Source organism: Amborella trichopoda, chromosome 8 (assembly GCF_054954075.1).
Source record: "Amborella trichopoda isolate Santa Cruz 75 chromosome 8, AtrichopodaSantaCruz75HAP2 v2.0, whole genome shotgun sequence".
Lineage (NCBI taxonomy): Eukaryota > Viridiplantae > Streptophyta > Magnoliopsida > Amborellales > Amborellaceae > Amborella > Amborella trichopoda.
This window is the reverse complement of record NC_142343.1, coordinates 29,297,148-29,311,462: the sequence shown is the minus strand read 5'-3', so window position 1 is coordinate 29,311,462 and position 14,315 is coordinate 29,297,148.

Genomic DNA, 14,315 nt, shown 5'->3' with positions numbered 1-14,315 from the left:
TTTAAAAGATATATCCAAGTTGCACGTGACCAATCATCAATAAATAAAATAAAATATATATTCTTAGAATAAGAAACAATAGGGGCAGGTCCCCTAACATCTGAGTGAACTAACTAAAAAGGCCCATCACAATCATGCATAGACATCTGAAAAAGAAGTCTTGTCTATTTAGAAAATTGACAAGGATCACACCTATGAAAATCAATACTAAGATTAGAAATCAAAATCTGTAAAGTATGATCAGAAGGATGACCAACTCTAGCATGCCACAACTTGCTACTGAAATAATTCAATCAAAGCTTTATTTTCTTGATCAAGGATATATAATCCATTCGAAATTCTCCCTTCACCAATCTTTCTCCCCGTGGCCCGATCCTGAAAGACAACATTGTAAGGAGAGAAAAGAACATTGCAATTCAGATCTTTGGTTATCTTGCTCACGGATAACAAATTTGAAGGAAATGATGGTAGAAACAATACTTCAAAATCATGAGAGTTAGAGACAATTTTAGATTTTCGAAACCGTGAACCGGAATAATTGAACCATTGGCTATTGATACGGGAGGCTTACTAGAAGATTTCTCATAATTGGTTAAGTACTAAAGATTACCAGTCATATGATCAGTAGCCCCTGAATCAATAACTCAAGAATGAATATGTGAATGAGAATGAAAAAAGTAAGGTGAGGAATTGCTTGTTTCTTGGGGAGAGCCATGTGTGGAGATATTGTCACTCTTACCATACTATTGGAAACATTGAGTAATTTTTACAGAGTAATTTATGAATCAGTTGTGGATTCTAGGAAGCCAATTCTTTCACCTCCTAGATCCTTTGAAGGTCTCAAGTGAGGATGTACAAGCCAACATCGGTCTTTTGTATGACTAAGGGCTTTGCAATGATCACATTTAAAGGTGATCCTTCCTCCATTTCGACGCCCTCTACCATGTCCACGAAAAACACCTCCTCTTCTTGTTTCGTTATTAGTAGACTTCTTGTTTTCGAAATTCTCATTATTTACAACAAAGGCAGACTTCTCAATCACCTTAGTATTATTTTTTTCAGGATTCAAGATTCAAGATTCCTCTCTTAAGACAGTAGAATAAACACTTGCGAAACTAGGGAGTTCAGCTAACATTAATATTTTACTTCTTAAGCTGTCATATTCAAGTTTTAAGGCAGCAAGAAACTGAAAAACTTGGTCTTGTTCAACACGTTTTTGGATGATGGACAAGTCAGTAATGGAAGGAGTATACGTGGCCAACTCATCCCACAATGGTTTGAGACTGGCAACTAACTCAGTTACTGACTTTTCTTATTTAACTTGGGATATTTCTTGCTTCAATTGATATATGCGAGCTATATTATTTTGGTTACCATATACAGACCTAATAGATTCCCATAATTGTTCAGTTGTGTCTGAGTGGGTGAATGTTTCAACAATTGCAAGTTGCATGGAATTCAAAATCCAAGACATAACCATTTGAGCAATGGCTTACCAATCTTCAAATATAGGATCATCAGATTTAGGCGCCTTTGTCTTTCCAGTGACATGCCCAAACTTAGATTTTCCACCCAAGGCCATTGAGTCCATTAGCTCATAACATTCAAGTGTCCTTGCTGCGTCTCATTAGAATAGACAATCAAAGCTCTTGTTGTGAGGAGGACAAATCTCATCTCTTATAAAGAAGTTCATGATTGCTCCTTGAGGGAGGTATGTGGGAGTCAAAGATGCAACCTTGGATATTCCATATAATTTCTCTCATTGGTGCTTGGATGGATTGATTTTGATTCTCCTTAGTACAAAATTTTATAGAGAGAAAGGAGCTTTTGAGAATAAAATTATGCCCCACACAGTTGCAGCGTTTATTTCATTGTATATAATGGTGACACAATGGTAAAATATACACTTTCCTATCTTGTTATTTGCAATATACAATTTCATATCTTGTTATATTCTCTAAATAAGGAAAGAACAATATTCCTACTATTGCCTTTCCAAAAACTATGATTATTGGATTTTATTTCTATTACTCTCCCTCAAAGTTGGTTGGGGAGGCATTTGAATTCCGAGTTTGAAGCAAATATTTCAAAAGATATCTTGTGACTAAGGCATGGTGAAGATATCAACAACTTGATTGTGAAATGAAACAAACCAAGTGACAAGTAATCCAAGAGTGACCTTTTCATGCACAAAATGATAGTAAAACTCAATGTGCTTTATTGAGACATAAAAAATAGGATTAACTATCACGTAAAGAGCACTAATATTGTCACCAAAAAGTGTTAGTGGTTGAAGAAGAGGCACCCCAATATCTTGAAGAATAAATGAAAGCCATGTCAATTCTCCAGTAGTGGATGCCATCGATCGGTATTCAACTTCAGCACTTGGACAAGCCACAGTCGATTGTTTCTTAGCACTCTATGATATGCAATTGGAACCAAGGTAGGTGCGGCAAGTGTTTGGACACAACCTAGTCTACATCAGAGAAGACATATAACTCAAGGGAAGTAGCAGATTAAATTCTTATACCACGGGACTGAGTTCCATTGAAATAACAAATAATCCCCTTAACTGCCTGAAAATGTGCAATTGTAGGGGCATGCATAAATTGACACATTGTATTAACACTTTGTTAAAGGTCAGGCCGTGTTATGGTAATATATTGGAGTGTACCCATAATGCTTAAAAAATAGATGGATCAGGAAATAGATCAGAATTCCTATGAACATTATTCTTCAATGCGATTAGTGTTAAAATAGGTTTTGCTAATAAAATCTGAGCATGATCAAGAAGATTGCAGACATATTTTCTTTGCAACAAAAAAATTCCACCTAAAAAATAAGATAGGTCCATGTCAAAAAAATAGTGGAGGATCTAAAATCTTTCATTCTAAATTTTCGTCTAAGATGGAAAATAAATCATTCCAGAAGATCTGAAGTATCATCAGTAACAATAATATCATAAACATAGAGGAGAAGGATAATAATTCTTTGAGAAGTGTGACAAATAAATAGAGATGGATAAATTATATAGGAATAAAACCCCAATGATAGTAAGTAGGCACCAAGCCTGAGGTGCTTGCATGAGACCATATAAGGCCCTTAACAATTTGCAGAGATGACTTGGATGTTGTAAACTAACAAAGCCAGTACGTTGTTCCATAAATACATATTCATTAAGAAAGAGATACAAAAAAGTATTTTTCACATGAAGTTGTTTAATAGGTTAGTGACAAATCGTAGCTATGGTGAGTAAAATCCGAATACTAATAGGCTTAATAATAAGACTGAATGTTTCAGAGAAATCGACTCCAACAACCTGATTGTATCTTTTAGCAACTAGTTTAGCCTTAAGTCTATCTAGGTTGACATCATACTTTAATTTAGTCTTATAAACCCAACAACAACTAACAACATTCATAACTGAAAGAAGTGGAACAACTAACAACATTCCCGTGCTCCCTCCTTGCACCAATCTCTATTGAAGGATGTTGGTGTTTACAGTCACGACCATCAACTTTGAAGACTCGTATCTGTCTAATTTCGAGTCAAATCGCGCTCAACTTTTACAAGCGTGTTCGTCTCATCAAGACGATCGTTTTGATATGTGGCACGTCCTGTGACGATATCTGAACAGGGAGAAAAACTAGAGAGAAGATGACGATTTGTGATCAAGGTTGCAAGAAAACCGGCAGTACCATGACTCGCTCGAGCAGCCATATCACGACGCTCGCATAACGGCTCGACGCGAGACCAGTTCCATTGCGTGCATAAGGCTTGAGGCTACATCTGGGCCGAACCTTACACGTGATGAATGACTAGATTCGACGCACGAGGATGTCAAACTTGCTGCAGAATTTTGGCCGTCAGAATCCAAGTTCCAGCCAAACACCCAAAATTGCAAAATCTTCGTTCGGGCACGAAATCAAGTTGCGTTTGTTGCAACGCGATCGTGACGACATGCTCAATGTAGTTCAACGAATAAACTAAGAAAATACATTAACAAAACGAGCACACTATCGATTCAAAGTTTCCAAGATTCGTGCAAATTTCAAGTCGTGTGATTGTGGCCTAAAAACACGATCTATGACTCGAAGTTAGTATGAAATTGATTGTCATTCCGGGCTCAACGAGAAAGTAATCATCTTTTGGTCAAGTGGGCGTTGGAGTAACTCTGAATAAAAAAAATGAGCGTACTATCGATCTAAACCAAGAAAATACATCAAAAAAACAAGCGCACTATCGATCCAAAGTGTAGTTCAACGAATAAACCAAGAAAATACATCAAAAAAATGAGCGCACTATCGATCCAAAGTTTCCAAGATTCGTGCAAATTTCAAGTCGCATGATTGTGGCCTAAAAACATGATCTATGACTCGAAGTTAGTATCAAATTGATCATCATGCCGTGCTCAACGAGAAAGTTATCATCTTTTGGTCAAGTGGGCGCTGGATTAACTCCGAATCAGCTTAGGAAAATTGCATACGTTCCATGGGTGCAGTAGGGACTGTTGTGAAATTTTGTGTACTGTTGGGTAGGAGCAAAATCGCCATTTTATACCCATTTTTAGATTTTTCTTTAATTCAAATAAATTGTAATTATCATCAATTAGGTTAGATTTTAGGCATCCACCCATGTTTTGAACCCAAGTCTATATAAACCACTCTATACCCCATTGTAATGGACCTCCAGTTTGATGAATAAAATTCAAAATTAAGCTTTGAGATTGAGGGCCATGTCCAGAAGAGTGAGAGAGGAGAGAGAAGAAAAGTTTGGTACCCTTAGGTGAAGGTAATTTTTCTCTCCTCTTTTCTCTCTCATCTTCTTTCTTTCTTTCTCCTCATATTTCTTCTCTCCCTTCCATTTCTCGACATGAACGATGGCAAGCATCTCTGGACATGTCTCACTTCCATTTCTCTCTCTTCTCTCTTTCCTAATCTTCTTTCTCTCATTTCTTCTTCTCGTTGCTCTCTTTCCTCTTTCTTTCCCCTTCTTTCTTAATATTTCCTCTCTTTCTTAATCTTCTTTCTATGTCTCTCTCATTCTCTCTGTCTGTTCTGTTTCTCTCTCTTTCGTCATGGATGTAGAACCTATCGCCGTCCATGTTCTCTCTTACTCTATCCCTCATCCCAAGGACAGCGGAACCCATCGCTGTCCATGTTTGTTCTTCTCTAACATGGACGGCGGAACCGTATCGTCGTCCATGCTTCTCTATTTTTTCTCTTCTCTGTCATGGATGGCAGAACCCTATCGTCATCCATGCTTCTCTCTTTTTTCTATCCCCTAACATGGACGGCGAAACCCTATCACCGTCCATGCTTCTTTCTTTTCTCACTCCTCTGTCATGGACAACAAAACCCTATAGTCGTCCATGCTTCTCTCTTTTCTCTCTCCTTTGACATAGACGACGGAATCATATCGCCATCCATGCTTCTCTCTTTTCTCTCTCCTTTAACATGGACGACAGAACCCTATCGTCGTCCATGCTTCTCTCTTTTCTCTCTCCTCTGTCATGGACGACAGAACCCTATTGCTATCCATGCTTCTCTCTTTTCTCTCTCCTATGTCATAGATGGCAGAACCCTATCATCGTCCATGCTTCTCACTTTTCTCTCTCCTCTGTCATGGACGGAGGAATCCTATCGTCGTCCATGCTTCTCTCTTTTCCCGCTCCTATGTCATGGACAACGGAACCCTATTGTTGTCCATGTTCCTCTCTCTTTCCTTTCTCCTCTGTCATGGACGGTGGAACCCCATCACCGTCCACGTTTCTTTCTCCTTCTCTCTTCTCTCGCTTCTTTCTTCTTTCTCCTTTCTTCTCTCTTCTCTCTTCTTTCTTCTCTCTTATGTCTCTTCTTTCTTATCTCTTCTCTCTTCTCTCTCTTCTCTCTCTTCTTTCTCTTCTCTTCTTTCTCTTTCTCTTCTTTCTTCTTTCTTCTCTCTCTTCTTTCTCCTTTTCTTCTTTCTTCTTTCTTCTCTCTTCTCTCACTTCTTTCTTCTCTCATCTCTCTCTTCTTTCATCCTTCACTCTCTTATTTCTTCTCTCTCTCGTTCGACCAAGGAGCTAGCTGAGTCTAGCATTGTCAAGGCAGTCTCGTTGTCGAACAGTATTACCGATGTGCCAGTCTAAGTTACCATGCCCGTCTTACAGCCACATCAGATTAGCCATCGTGTTAAGATGGTCGATGTTGGTTCTGTCGTTGAGTAATATTGTCGTCGTGCCTGTTTGAGTTATTGTGTCCGTCTTGCTACCACGCCAGATCAATCACCATACTAGTTTAGCCCCATGTGTCAAGCTAACCACTTGGTCAAATTCCTCTGTCTTCGTTTCTCTTTCCTCTATTCTACTTCTTTCTTCTCACCCCAATCTCTATCCTCTTATTCATCCCTTCTTTCTTTTGAATGCGCACGGTCGTTGCATACGCCCAAAGACAAGGTGAGGTATTTTGGCCCACTTGTCTTGTAAATTAACCATGTGTGTGTGATAGCAGAAACATGAGAGTACAGGCCAAGGGAGGCAATATTGAACCAGTTGTAGGACTAGGGGGCTTTCTTTCGTGATCTAAGAGGGAGTCCATGTGAGTCAGCCTGAGTGAATCATGGACCCAAGTGAGATGTGTCCCACCTCATCAAATTCCTCTCTCATCGATTGGTGTACCTGCCCTTGTTTCTTAAGAAGGTTCTCGAGAGAGCGGTCTCAAATCCCGGGTTTTACTTGAAACCTGAGACACTTTCCATCAGGTCATCCTGATTCGAGGGCGAGATCAAGGCATCTAACCAGCTTGACGACTCCACTGGGGACACATTCCCCCTTCATCAGATCATTCTTGTTTGGCTAGTTTCTCCTTTGTTTTTTTGCATTGCATTTGCATGGCTTCAGAGTTCTCTAAGTCATTTATCTGAATCGAAAAAAATTTTATCCCCACATTCGCGACTTCCCCTTGAGAACAAGCTCCTCCAGTTTTGTTCTCGACCTTCCTGCTGAGTGAAGACCTAGTGTCTAGCTCCCAGGTCTTGACTTGGATAGGTGTGAGAAGGGACTTAAAGGTCCCTAACTTCTATCTCTGGTGGAACCCCCACTAAAACACTCTGCATCGATAGCACATCAGCTACCACTCACAGCATGCACCCTATTACCGACAAGTCACTTACCAGTTGTATTGCCGAGGTATGCTGAAGGGCTGCCCAGTCCCTTGCTGCAAAAGGCAAACAGGTTGCCATTGTTCCTGTGGGTCGCCATAAGGCTATCCCCCAGATTCCTGCACCACATTGGGTCTCTATGCTTAGAGACTGAACACATCGAGGAGGAGACCCTGGGGCCTCCACCTCTTGCACACACCCTAAGGCTCGTGGGTCATCCACTCGAGCCACACCTCAAGGCAACCCTTGTATTATCTCGAGTAGATGTCTAGGATCAAGCCTCCTTGGGCTGAAACATGTACGCATGCATGTGCATCCCACCACTTGAGGCAACGCCGTTGGTCCGCCAACCCGAGTACACAAGAGACAATCCCCTCATCTTCCCTCTAAGAACACACTAGTGCACTCTATAAGAGGCAGGCTCCCTCCTAATCCCTTGCAGACACGTGCTCGCAGTTCTCGGCCTCCTAAGGCCATAACAGCTATTCAAGCTCGGGTTGAATCTCAAGTCACCAGTGATCCTTCTTCAAGGGGCGCACACACGTCGCCTTCCTGGACTGCCACTCGTTCTCGACTCGGATGCCATCATGAGCCGATCTCTCTCCTGCTTGCCCCTTCTCTTTCGAGCGAGCGCCTTGAGCCCTAGTACTCAAAGACTTTCCCCAACAGTGCCATCTTGAGCTAGCCCCGTTAGCTCGGTCATGTCTCTGAAGCCCATAAGAGAGCTCGGCGCAAAGACCTGATGGAAGATCAAGTCCCTCGTCCTCCCTGGCCCATGCTGACCCCAATTATTGGTCCACACCCATTGCTTCATCTGATGGAGACGGCTTTTTCTTGCGCAAGAAAAGCCGGCCAGCCGCAGTCCCAATCACAATTCTGACATGAGGTCCATTAAAGCCTCAAAGCCAAGCGCGATAGGGGTCTGCAAATCTGGACCAAGGGAGCCACTCAAATAGTTGGCGCAGCCTGCTCCAATGACCCTCTTCACAAGAACCCCTTCTACCCTTTTCGAATCATAGAGCCCGAAGAGGAGGTTCGAGAATCCTGCATAGTGGTCAACGTCGTAGAAGATGACCCGACCACCCAGCAACCATGATCCCAAGACCGTTTAGAGCTGGTCCTTACATGGTCAGCATATAAGACTTGAGTTCAGTCGGGGCATGCTGAGCCCTTGCTGATTGATATGCCGCACACGACCTGACAAGCTAGGAAGCCTTCAACTGCACTTGAGGCTGACCTCCCTGAAGAAACGGTCAGCGTTATGGTCATGACCGAACTTAACAATGACCAAGAATAACACATGGATAGGTTCGAACACATGGTACGAGCAATGATGGAGAAGATTGATCGCATGGAAAGCACGCGGCCTACAGCTGATTAATCCCGCCAAGAGGCCCATTCCCATCTGCCGAAGGGCGCAGGCCCAAAGCAGACCCCCCCGCCAGCCTCGCAAGGTAATTCTATCCCCTTAATGGTTTCACAGGCAGATGTCGACGCCATGGTGACTCACAAATTGAAGAACAGTCAGATCTCAGGAATGCAGGGGACAACGCTGTACCAAAAGCCATACCCCTCCTACATTGATCAGATTCTATTTCCCTCGGATTACCAAAAATGGAAGCTTCCTCTGTTCAATGGTACAACATCCCCGCACCAGCATATCACGCATTTCCAAGCGGCATGTCGAGAGACAACGACTGATGGGCGACTTCTCCTCCGTTAGTTCGTTGAAACTCTTGATGGCTCGGCCTTTCAGTGATATGCTCGGCTTCCCCCAAATCCAGTACACACTTGGGAAGAGATGGAACAACTGTTTTATCAATGCAAAAGAGAAGAGATGATGACATGAGAGTTGAGAGAACGAAGAAGAGAGAACAAAGAAGAAGAAAAAGACATTTGACCAGGTGGCAAACCTAGCACAGTGGCTAGATTGGCATGATGATTGACTTGATGTGGTAGCAAGACGGGCACGATAACGCGGACCGGCACGATGGCAATACTACTCGATGACAGAACATCAACATCAACCAACCTGGCACAACGGCGAGTTTGACGTGGCAGCAAGACTGGCACGGTAACTTAGATCTGCACAACGGCAATACTGCTTGACGACGAGACTACCGTGATAGTGCTAAACTTGTCACTTGGTCAGATGAGAGAGGAAGAACAAAAGAAAAAGAAAGAGGAGAGATAAGAGAAGCAGAGAGAGAAAGAGGGAGAGAAGAAAAGAAGTACGAGAAAAGAGAAGGAAAGAATAAGTGAAGAGAGAAGAGGAAAGGGAGAGAAGGAGAGAGAAGAGAAGAGAAAAGAGGAAAGGGAGAGAAGGAGATAGAAGAGAAGAGAGAAAGAAGAAAAGGTGAGAGAAAGGAGAGAGAAGAGAAGAGAGAAACAACATGGACGACGATGGGTGCCGCAGTCCATGACAGAGGAAAGAGGAGAGAGAGAGAGTATGGATGGCGATGGGTTCTACCCACCATGACAAAGGAAAGAGGAGAGAGAAAGAGGATGGACATCGATGGGTTCTGCCCTCCCATGATAGAGGAAAGAGGAGAGAGAAAAAGGAAGGATGACGATGGGTTCTGTCTCCCATGACAGAAGAAAGAGGAGAAAGAAAAAGGATGGAAGATGATGGATTTCGTTGCCAATGATAGAGGAAAGAGAAGAGATAAAGAGGATGAACGACGATGGGTTCCGTCGCCCATGATAGAGGACAGCGGAGAGAGAAAGATGATGGATGATGATGGGTTCCGCCGTCCATGACTAAGGAAAGAGGCAAGAATGAGAAAGGAGAAAGTCATGCGTAGCGTTAGGCGTCGCCACTAGTGTCGTAAGGGACTCAGACACGACTTGACCCGCCACTCGGGAAAGGGCCAGGTTCAGTGTTCTTGTCAAAGGATGAGAAGGAATGTTATGCATGGCGATGAGCATCGTCGTGCACAACTTGGGAAAGGGGAAACTTGAACAGAGGCTCGGCCCGCCACTTGGGTTAAGGCCCAGCTCACTGTGCATGTTTCCAAAGGATAAGAGAAGAATGAGAATGTCGTGCTCTGCGATGGGTATCGTCGTATACGATTGGAGAGGAGAGAGAAAAGAAATATTAGGGTGAGAAAAAGAAAGATAGAGAGGAAAAAGAGAGTTTAGGGAAGAGAAAGAAGAAAGGAAAGTAGAGAGAGAAGGAAAGTAAGCAGTGAGAAACAAAAAGACAGAAGAGAGAAAGAAAAGGAAAGTGTAGATAGAGGTTAGGAAAGAGTCAAAGGAGAAAGAAGGAAAGAGGGAGAAGGAAACATGCACAGCGCTGCCACCACTGTGTGTGTTAGAGAGAGAAAAATAGAAAGAGAAGTTCATGTATGGCGCTGCCATCGCCATGCACTCTTAGACATAGAGAAGTAGAGAGAAAGGTAGAGCAGAGAGAATAAAAAAAGAAGGAGAAGGGGAAGAAGGAGAAAAAAAAGAAGGAGAAGGGGAAGAAGGAGAAAAAAAAGAAGGAAACGAGCACAACGTTTCCATCGTCGTGTGTGTTAAATAAAGAGAGATTCAGGCATGGCCAAGCATGTTCAGACAGAGCGAAACAGAGAGAAAGATCGAGAAGAAGAAGAAGGAGAAGAAGAGAGAGAAGAGAGAAAGACAAGGAAGAGAGAAGCATGCACGACTCTGCCACAGCCGTGCATGATCTCAGAGAAGAAGAGAGAGAAATAGAGAAAAGAAGAAGAAAGAAACGAGAGAAAAGGGAGGAGAAAGAAGAAAGGAAGAGAGAGAATTATCTTAGAAGAGAGGGGTATCGACTTAATTCTTCTCTCTCCTTTCTCTCTCTCCAAGACATGCCTATCCAACTCAATGTAAAAACTTGAACTTTATTAATCTATTGAAAGTATGAGAGGGGGGTAGTGAAGAACCCTTTACAAATTAGGTTTATCATGTATTTATAGAATTGGGCACAAACATGGGTGGATGCTCCAAAACTATCCTAATTAATGATAGTTACAATTTAATTGAATTAAAATAAATTCTAAAAATGGGTACAAAATGCTTGTTTTGCCCCTGCCTAACAATACATGGAATTTTAAAACAGTCCTTGTTGTTGCCCTAGAATATGCGTGATCTTCCATGGATGATCCGGGGTTGCTCTGGGGCCCATTTGACAAAAAGATGATTGCTTTCTTGTAAAGTTCACCATGGCGACCAATTTGATACCAACTTCGAGCCATAGGTCGTGTTTTTAAAACACGATCATGCGACTTGATATTTGGATGAATCTTGAAAACTTCGGATCGATAGTGTATTCATATCTTGATGTTTCTTCATGATTTCTTTGTTGTATTGCACTGAGCATGCCGTCACGATTGCGTGGCAACAAACACAGCTTGATTTTGTGCCCGGACAAAAATTTTACGCCTTGAATTTTTTGTTGAATTCTGACAGATGCAATTTACAGCATCTTTATTAGCTTCGTGTGAAACTGGTCTCGTGTCAATCTAATGCGCGAATGCGTGATATGGCCGCTCTAGCGGAACGTGTCGCAACTGAATTTCCTACAACTTACTTCACGAATCATCGACTTCGCTCTAGCTTTTCTCCCTGCTCTGGTGTTGTCACGGAGCGTGCCACATAACAAAATGCTTGTCTCGACGAGACAAACACGCTCACAGAATTTGAGCGTGAGCTGGCTCGAGACGAGTGAGATATGGCCTCCAAACTTCACTGCTCGAGGTTGTAAAAATAGTAACTTTTAATGGTGATTTGGTGCAGGGAGGGTGCACGGGAATAATGTCCCTTTTCGGTTTTTTACCCTTAACTTTGTCTTGGAGCATCCGATTAAGCTGAAACTTGACCCATATAGGTTTTCAACCCTGTCAGATCCAATGGAGATTGTCCCACAGTAATTTGACGTATCGAAAATAGAGTTCTAGTTAAGGGGTCCATTTCAGGGTGCTAGAGACTGATTTTTTTGAAGTTGTTTCTTTGTTTGCACTGCCTTAGACGTGTCGGATTGCGACGAAACTTAGCTATTGGCCTTTTGAAGTCATTATGAACATTTACACTTATTCTGGAGCAATTATGGGACTGCCAAGAATTCCACTGTAATTCAGGCTTTATTGACCGACTTCTCTTTTTTATTTCGCATCGGGGATCCAAGGTGCTGAAAAATGTCTTCAAACAATGGGTTCTCACACTATTCCAACTATTGCTGGAGTAGAATGTGATTGAGTTGCCTGAGATCAAGTTTTCTAATCAAGCCGGTCTCGACATGCATGCAAAATATTGTGCTTATCACCGGAGGGTAAGCCACCCCACAGAGGAATGCTACATGCTCAAAAACATCATCGAAGCCTTGATCCATCAGGGTCAGATAAAGCTCGAAGAGCTAAAGAAGGCATTCGAGACAGCTGAAGCTTCCCATGTAGTAACAATCCAGGAGGAAGATGAAGCGCTCGGTCTCCTTTGCGCCTTGTTTGTCATGATGCTTCATGAAGGCCTCATCAAGCCAAAACTGGCAAGGCAGCCCCGACACCTTGCTCAGGGAACTGAGAACCACTGGTGCCCGTATCAACAAATATGGGGCCACGACCTGAGCGAGTGCTTCAATTTCCATGAAATAATTGCAAAGAAAATACAGGGACTCCAAGAAGCATGTGTTCCACAAGGAGATCCCCAAGTCACTGCTCCATCGGTGCAACAGGGCCTCCCGACACAAGACTCGGGTAATGATGATTCAGATCCCTCTAAGCCCTCAACTTCACAGCCATAGAGAGGCTATCACAGGCAGAGCAGACTCAAATCCTTAAGGCATGAAGCAATTCGTCAAGCTAGGGTTACTCACAAACCTAGCAAGACGGATCAAACACCTCCAAATGGAATTGGGAGGAGACGGGCGCCAAGGGCTACTCGCCAAAAAAACAAGCTTCCTCAACCACCGTTCGAACAAGAATTTCTTTGGTCTCTTCCTCCGTTGCCAACCTTACAGGACTTTATCCCTGACGCAATCATCCTTGCTGCCTTGTCTCATTAGGAGGACATCCCTAAGCCATCTTTTACTCGGGGTACGTCCAATAAGGGTGACGACACTAAAAGCACCCCTCAATGGTGTAAGAAGGGGAAAGACTCAAAAGATCCCCTGCACACATCCAACTCTGGTGATGATTTAAAAGCTATCCAAATCGGTCCGATGAGGGGAATGACCTTAAAAATCCCTCATCGACTAACCCCTCATCCTCTTCTTCCTCTTCTCCTTCCTCCTCAATATCTGTTGAAGGTACAATCCGAGAGTGTCTAGACTTCGAGGCCCTCGACAGAGAACTCGAGGGAACCAATATAAACAGGTCGCACCGGAAGCAGCTGAGAAAGACGCTAGCCCAAATGACTGGATTCTTGACAGTCGCTGATGCCTTGGCTGCTCGAGCCAAGTCAGAGCCATCCTCTTCTGCTGGGAGATGCAGGAAGCCAAAGCCAAAGAAACCCCAGTAGCCTCTTGAGCCTGATTTTGAGAAAACATTGAGAGAATCAAGAGGACAGAGCTTCTATTCTCAGGAAGCCTGCCACATGGTGCAGATCTCAGAATTGTCAATCAGCATGGGGCAAATGAGCTTGAGATTGGGGAATACGCTTAAAACCTCCACCTCAAAAGCCAAAGGTCCTGAGGTTTTCTGGTCCACCACTCCTTCCTCGCCCAAATACCTTAGCCAATCCACCCATCCTCAAGTTCCCTGGGACACCTCTGGTCCCATACACCCAACCACTTCTTCCTTTCCCAAATACCTCAGCCAATCCACCAATCCTCAAGTACCCAAGGACACTTCTGGTTCCTTGCATCCAATTACTTCATAAGCCTCAACCTCAAACCTCCACTCCACTAAAACAAATCCCTGTCACTCAATCCACCTAATCCATCCAAACTTCCCAAGCCATGCTTGGTTAGGTGCCTTGATCTCGCCTCCTCAGATCTAGGTGATTGGGTGGCACGGGTCGCGGTTTCGGAAGACTCGGGACCTGAGATCGCTCTCACGAGACCCTTGTTCACAGAACAAGGGCAGGTGTCCAACTAGCGAGAGAGGAATTTTGGATGTGAGGTGGGGACCAACCTCACATGGGTCCGTAACTTACTCAGGCTGACTAGGGCGGGCGCTCTCTTAAATCATGATGGATAGCCCCTTAACTGCTTTAGCTGGTTCGAAATCGCC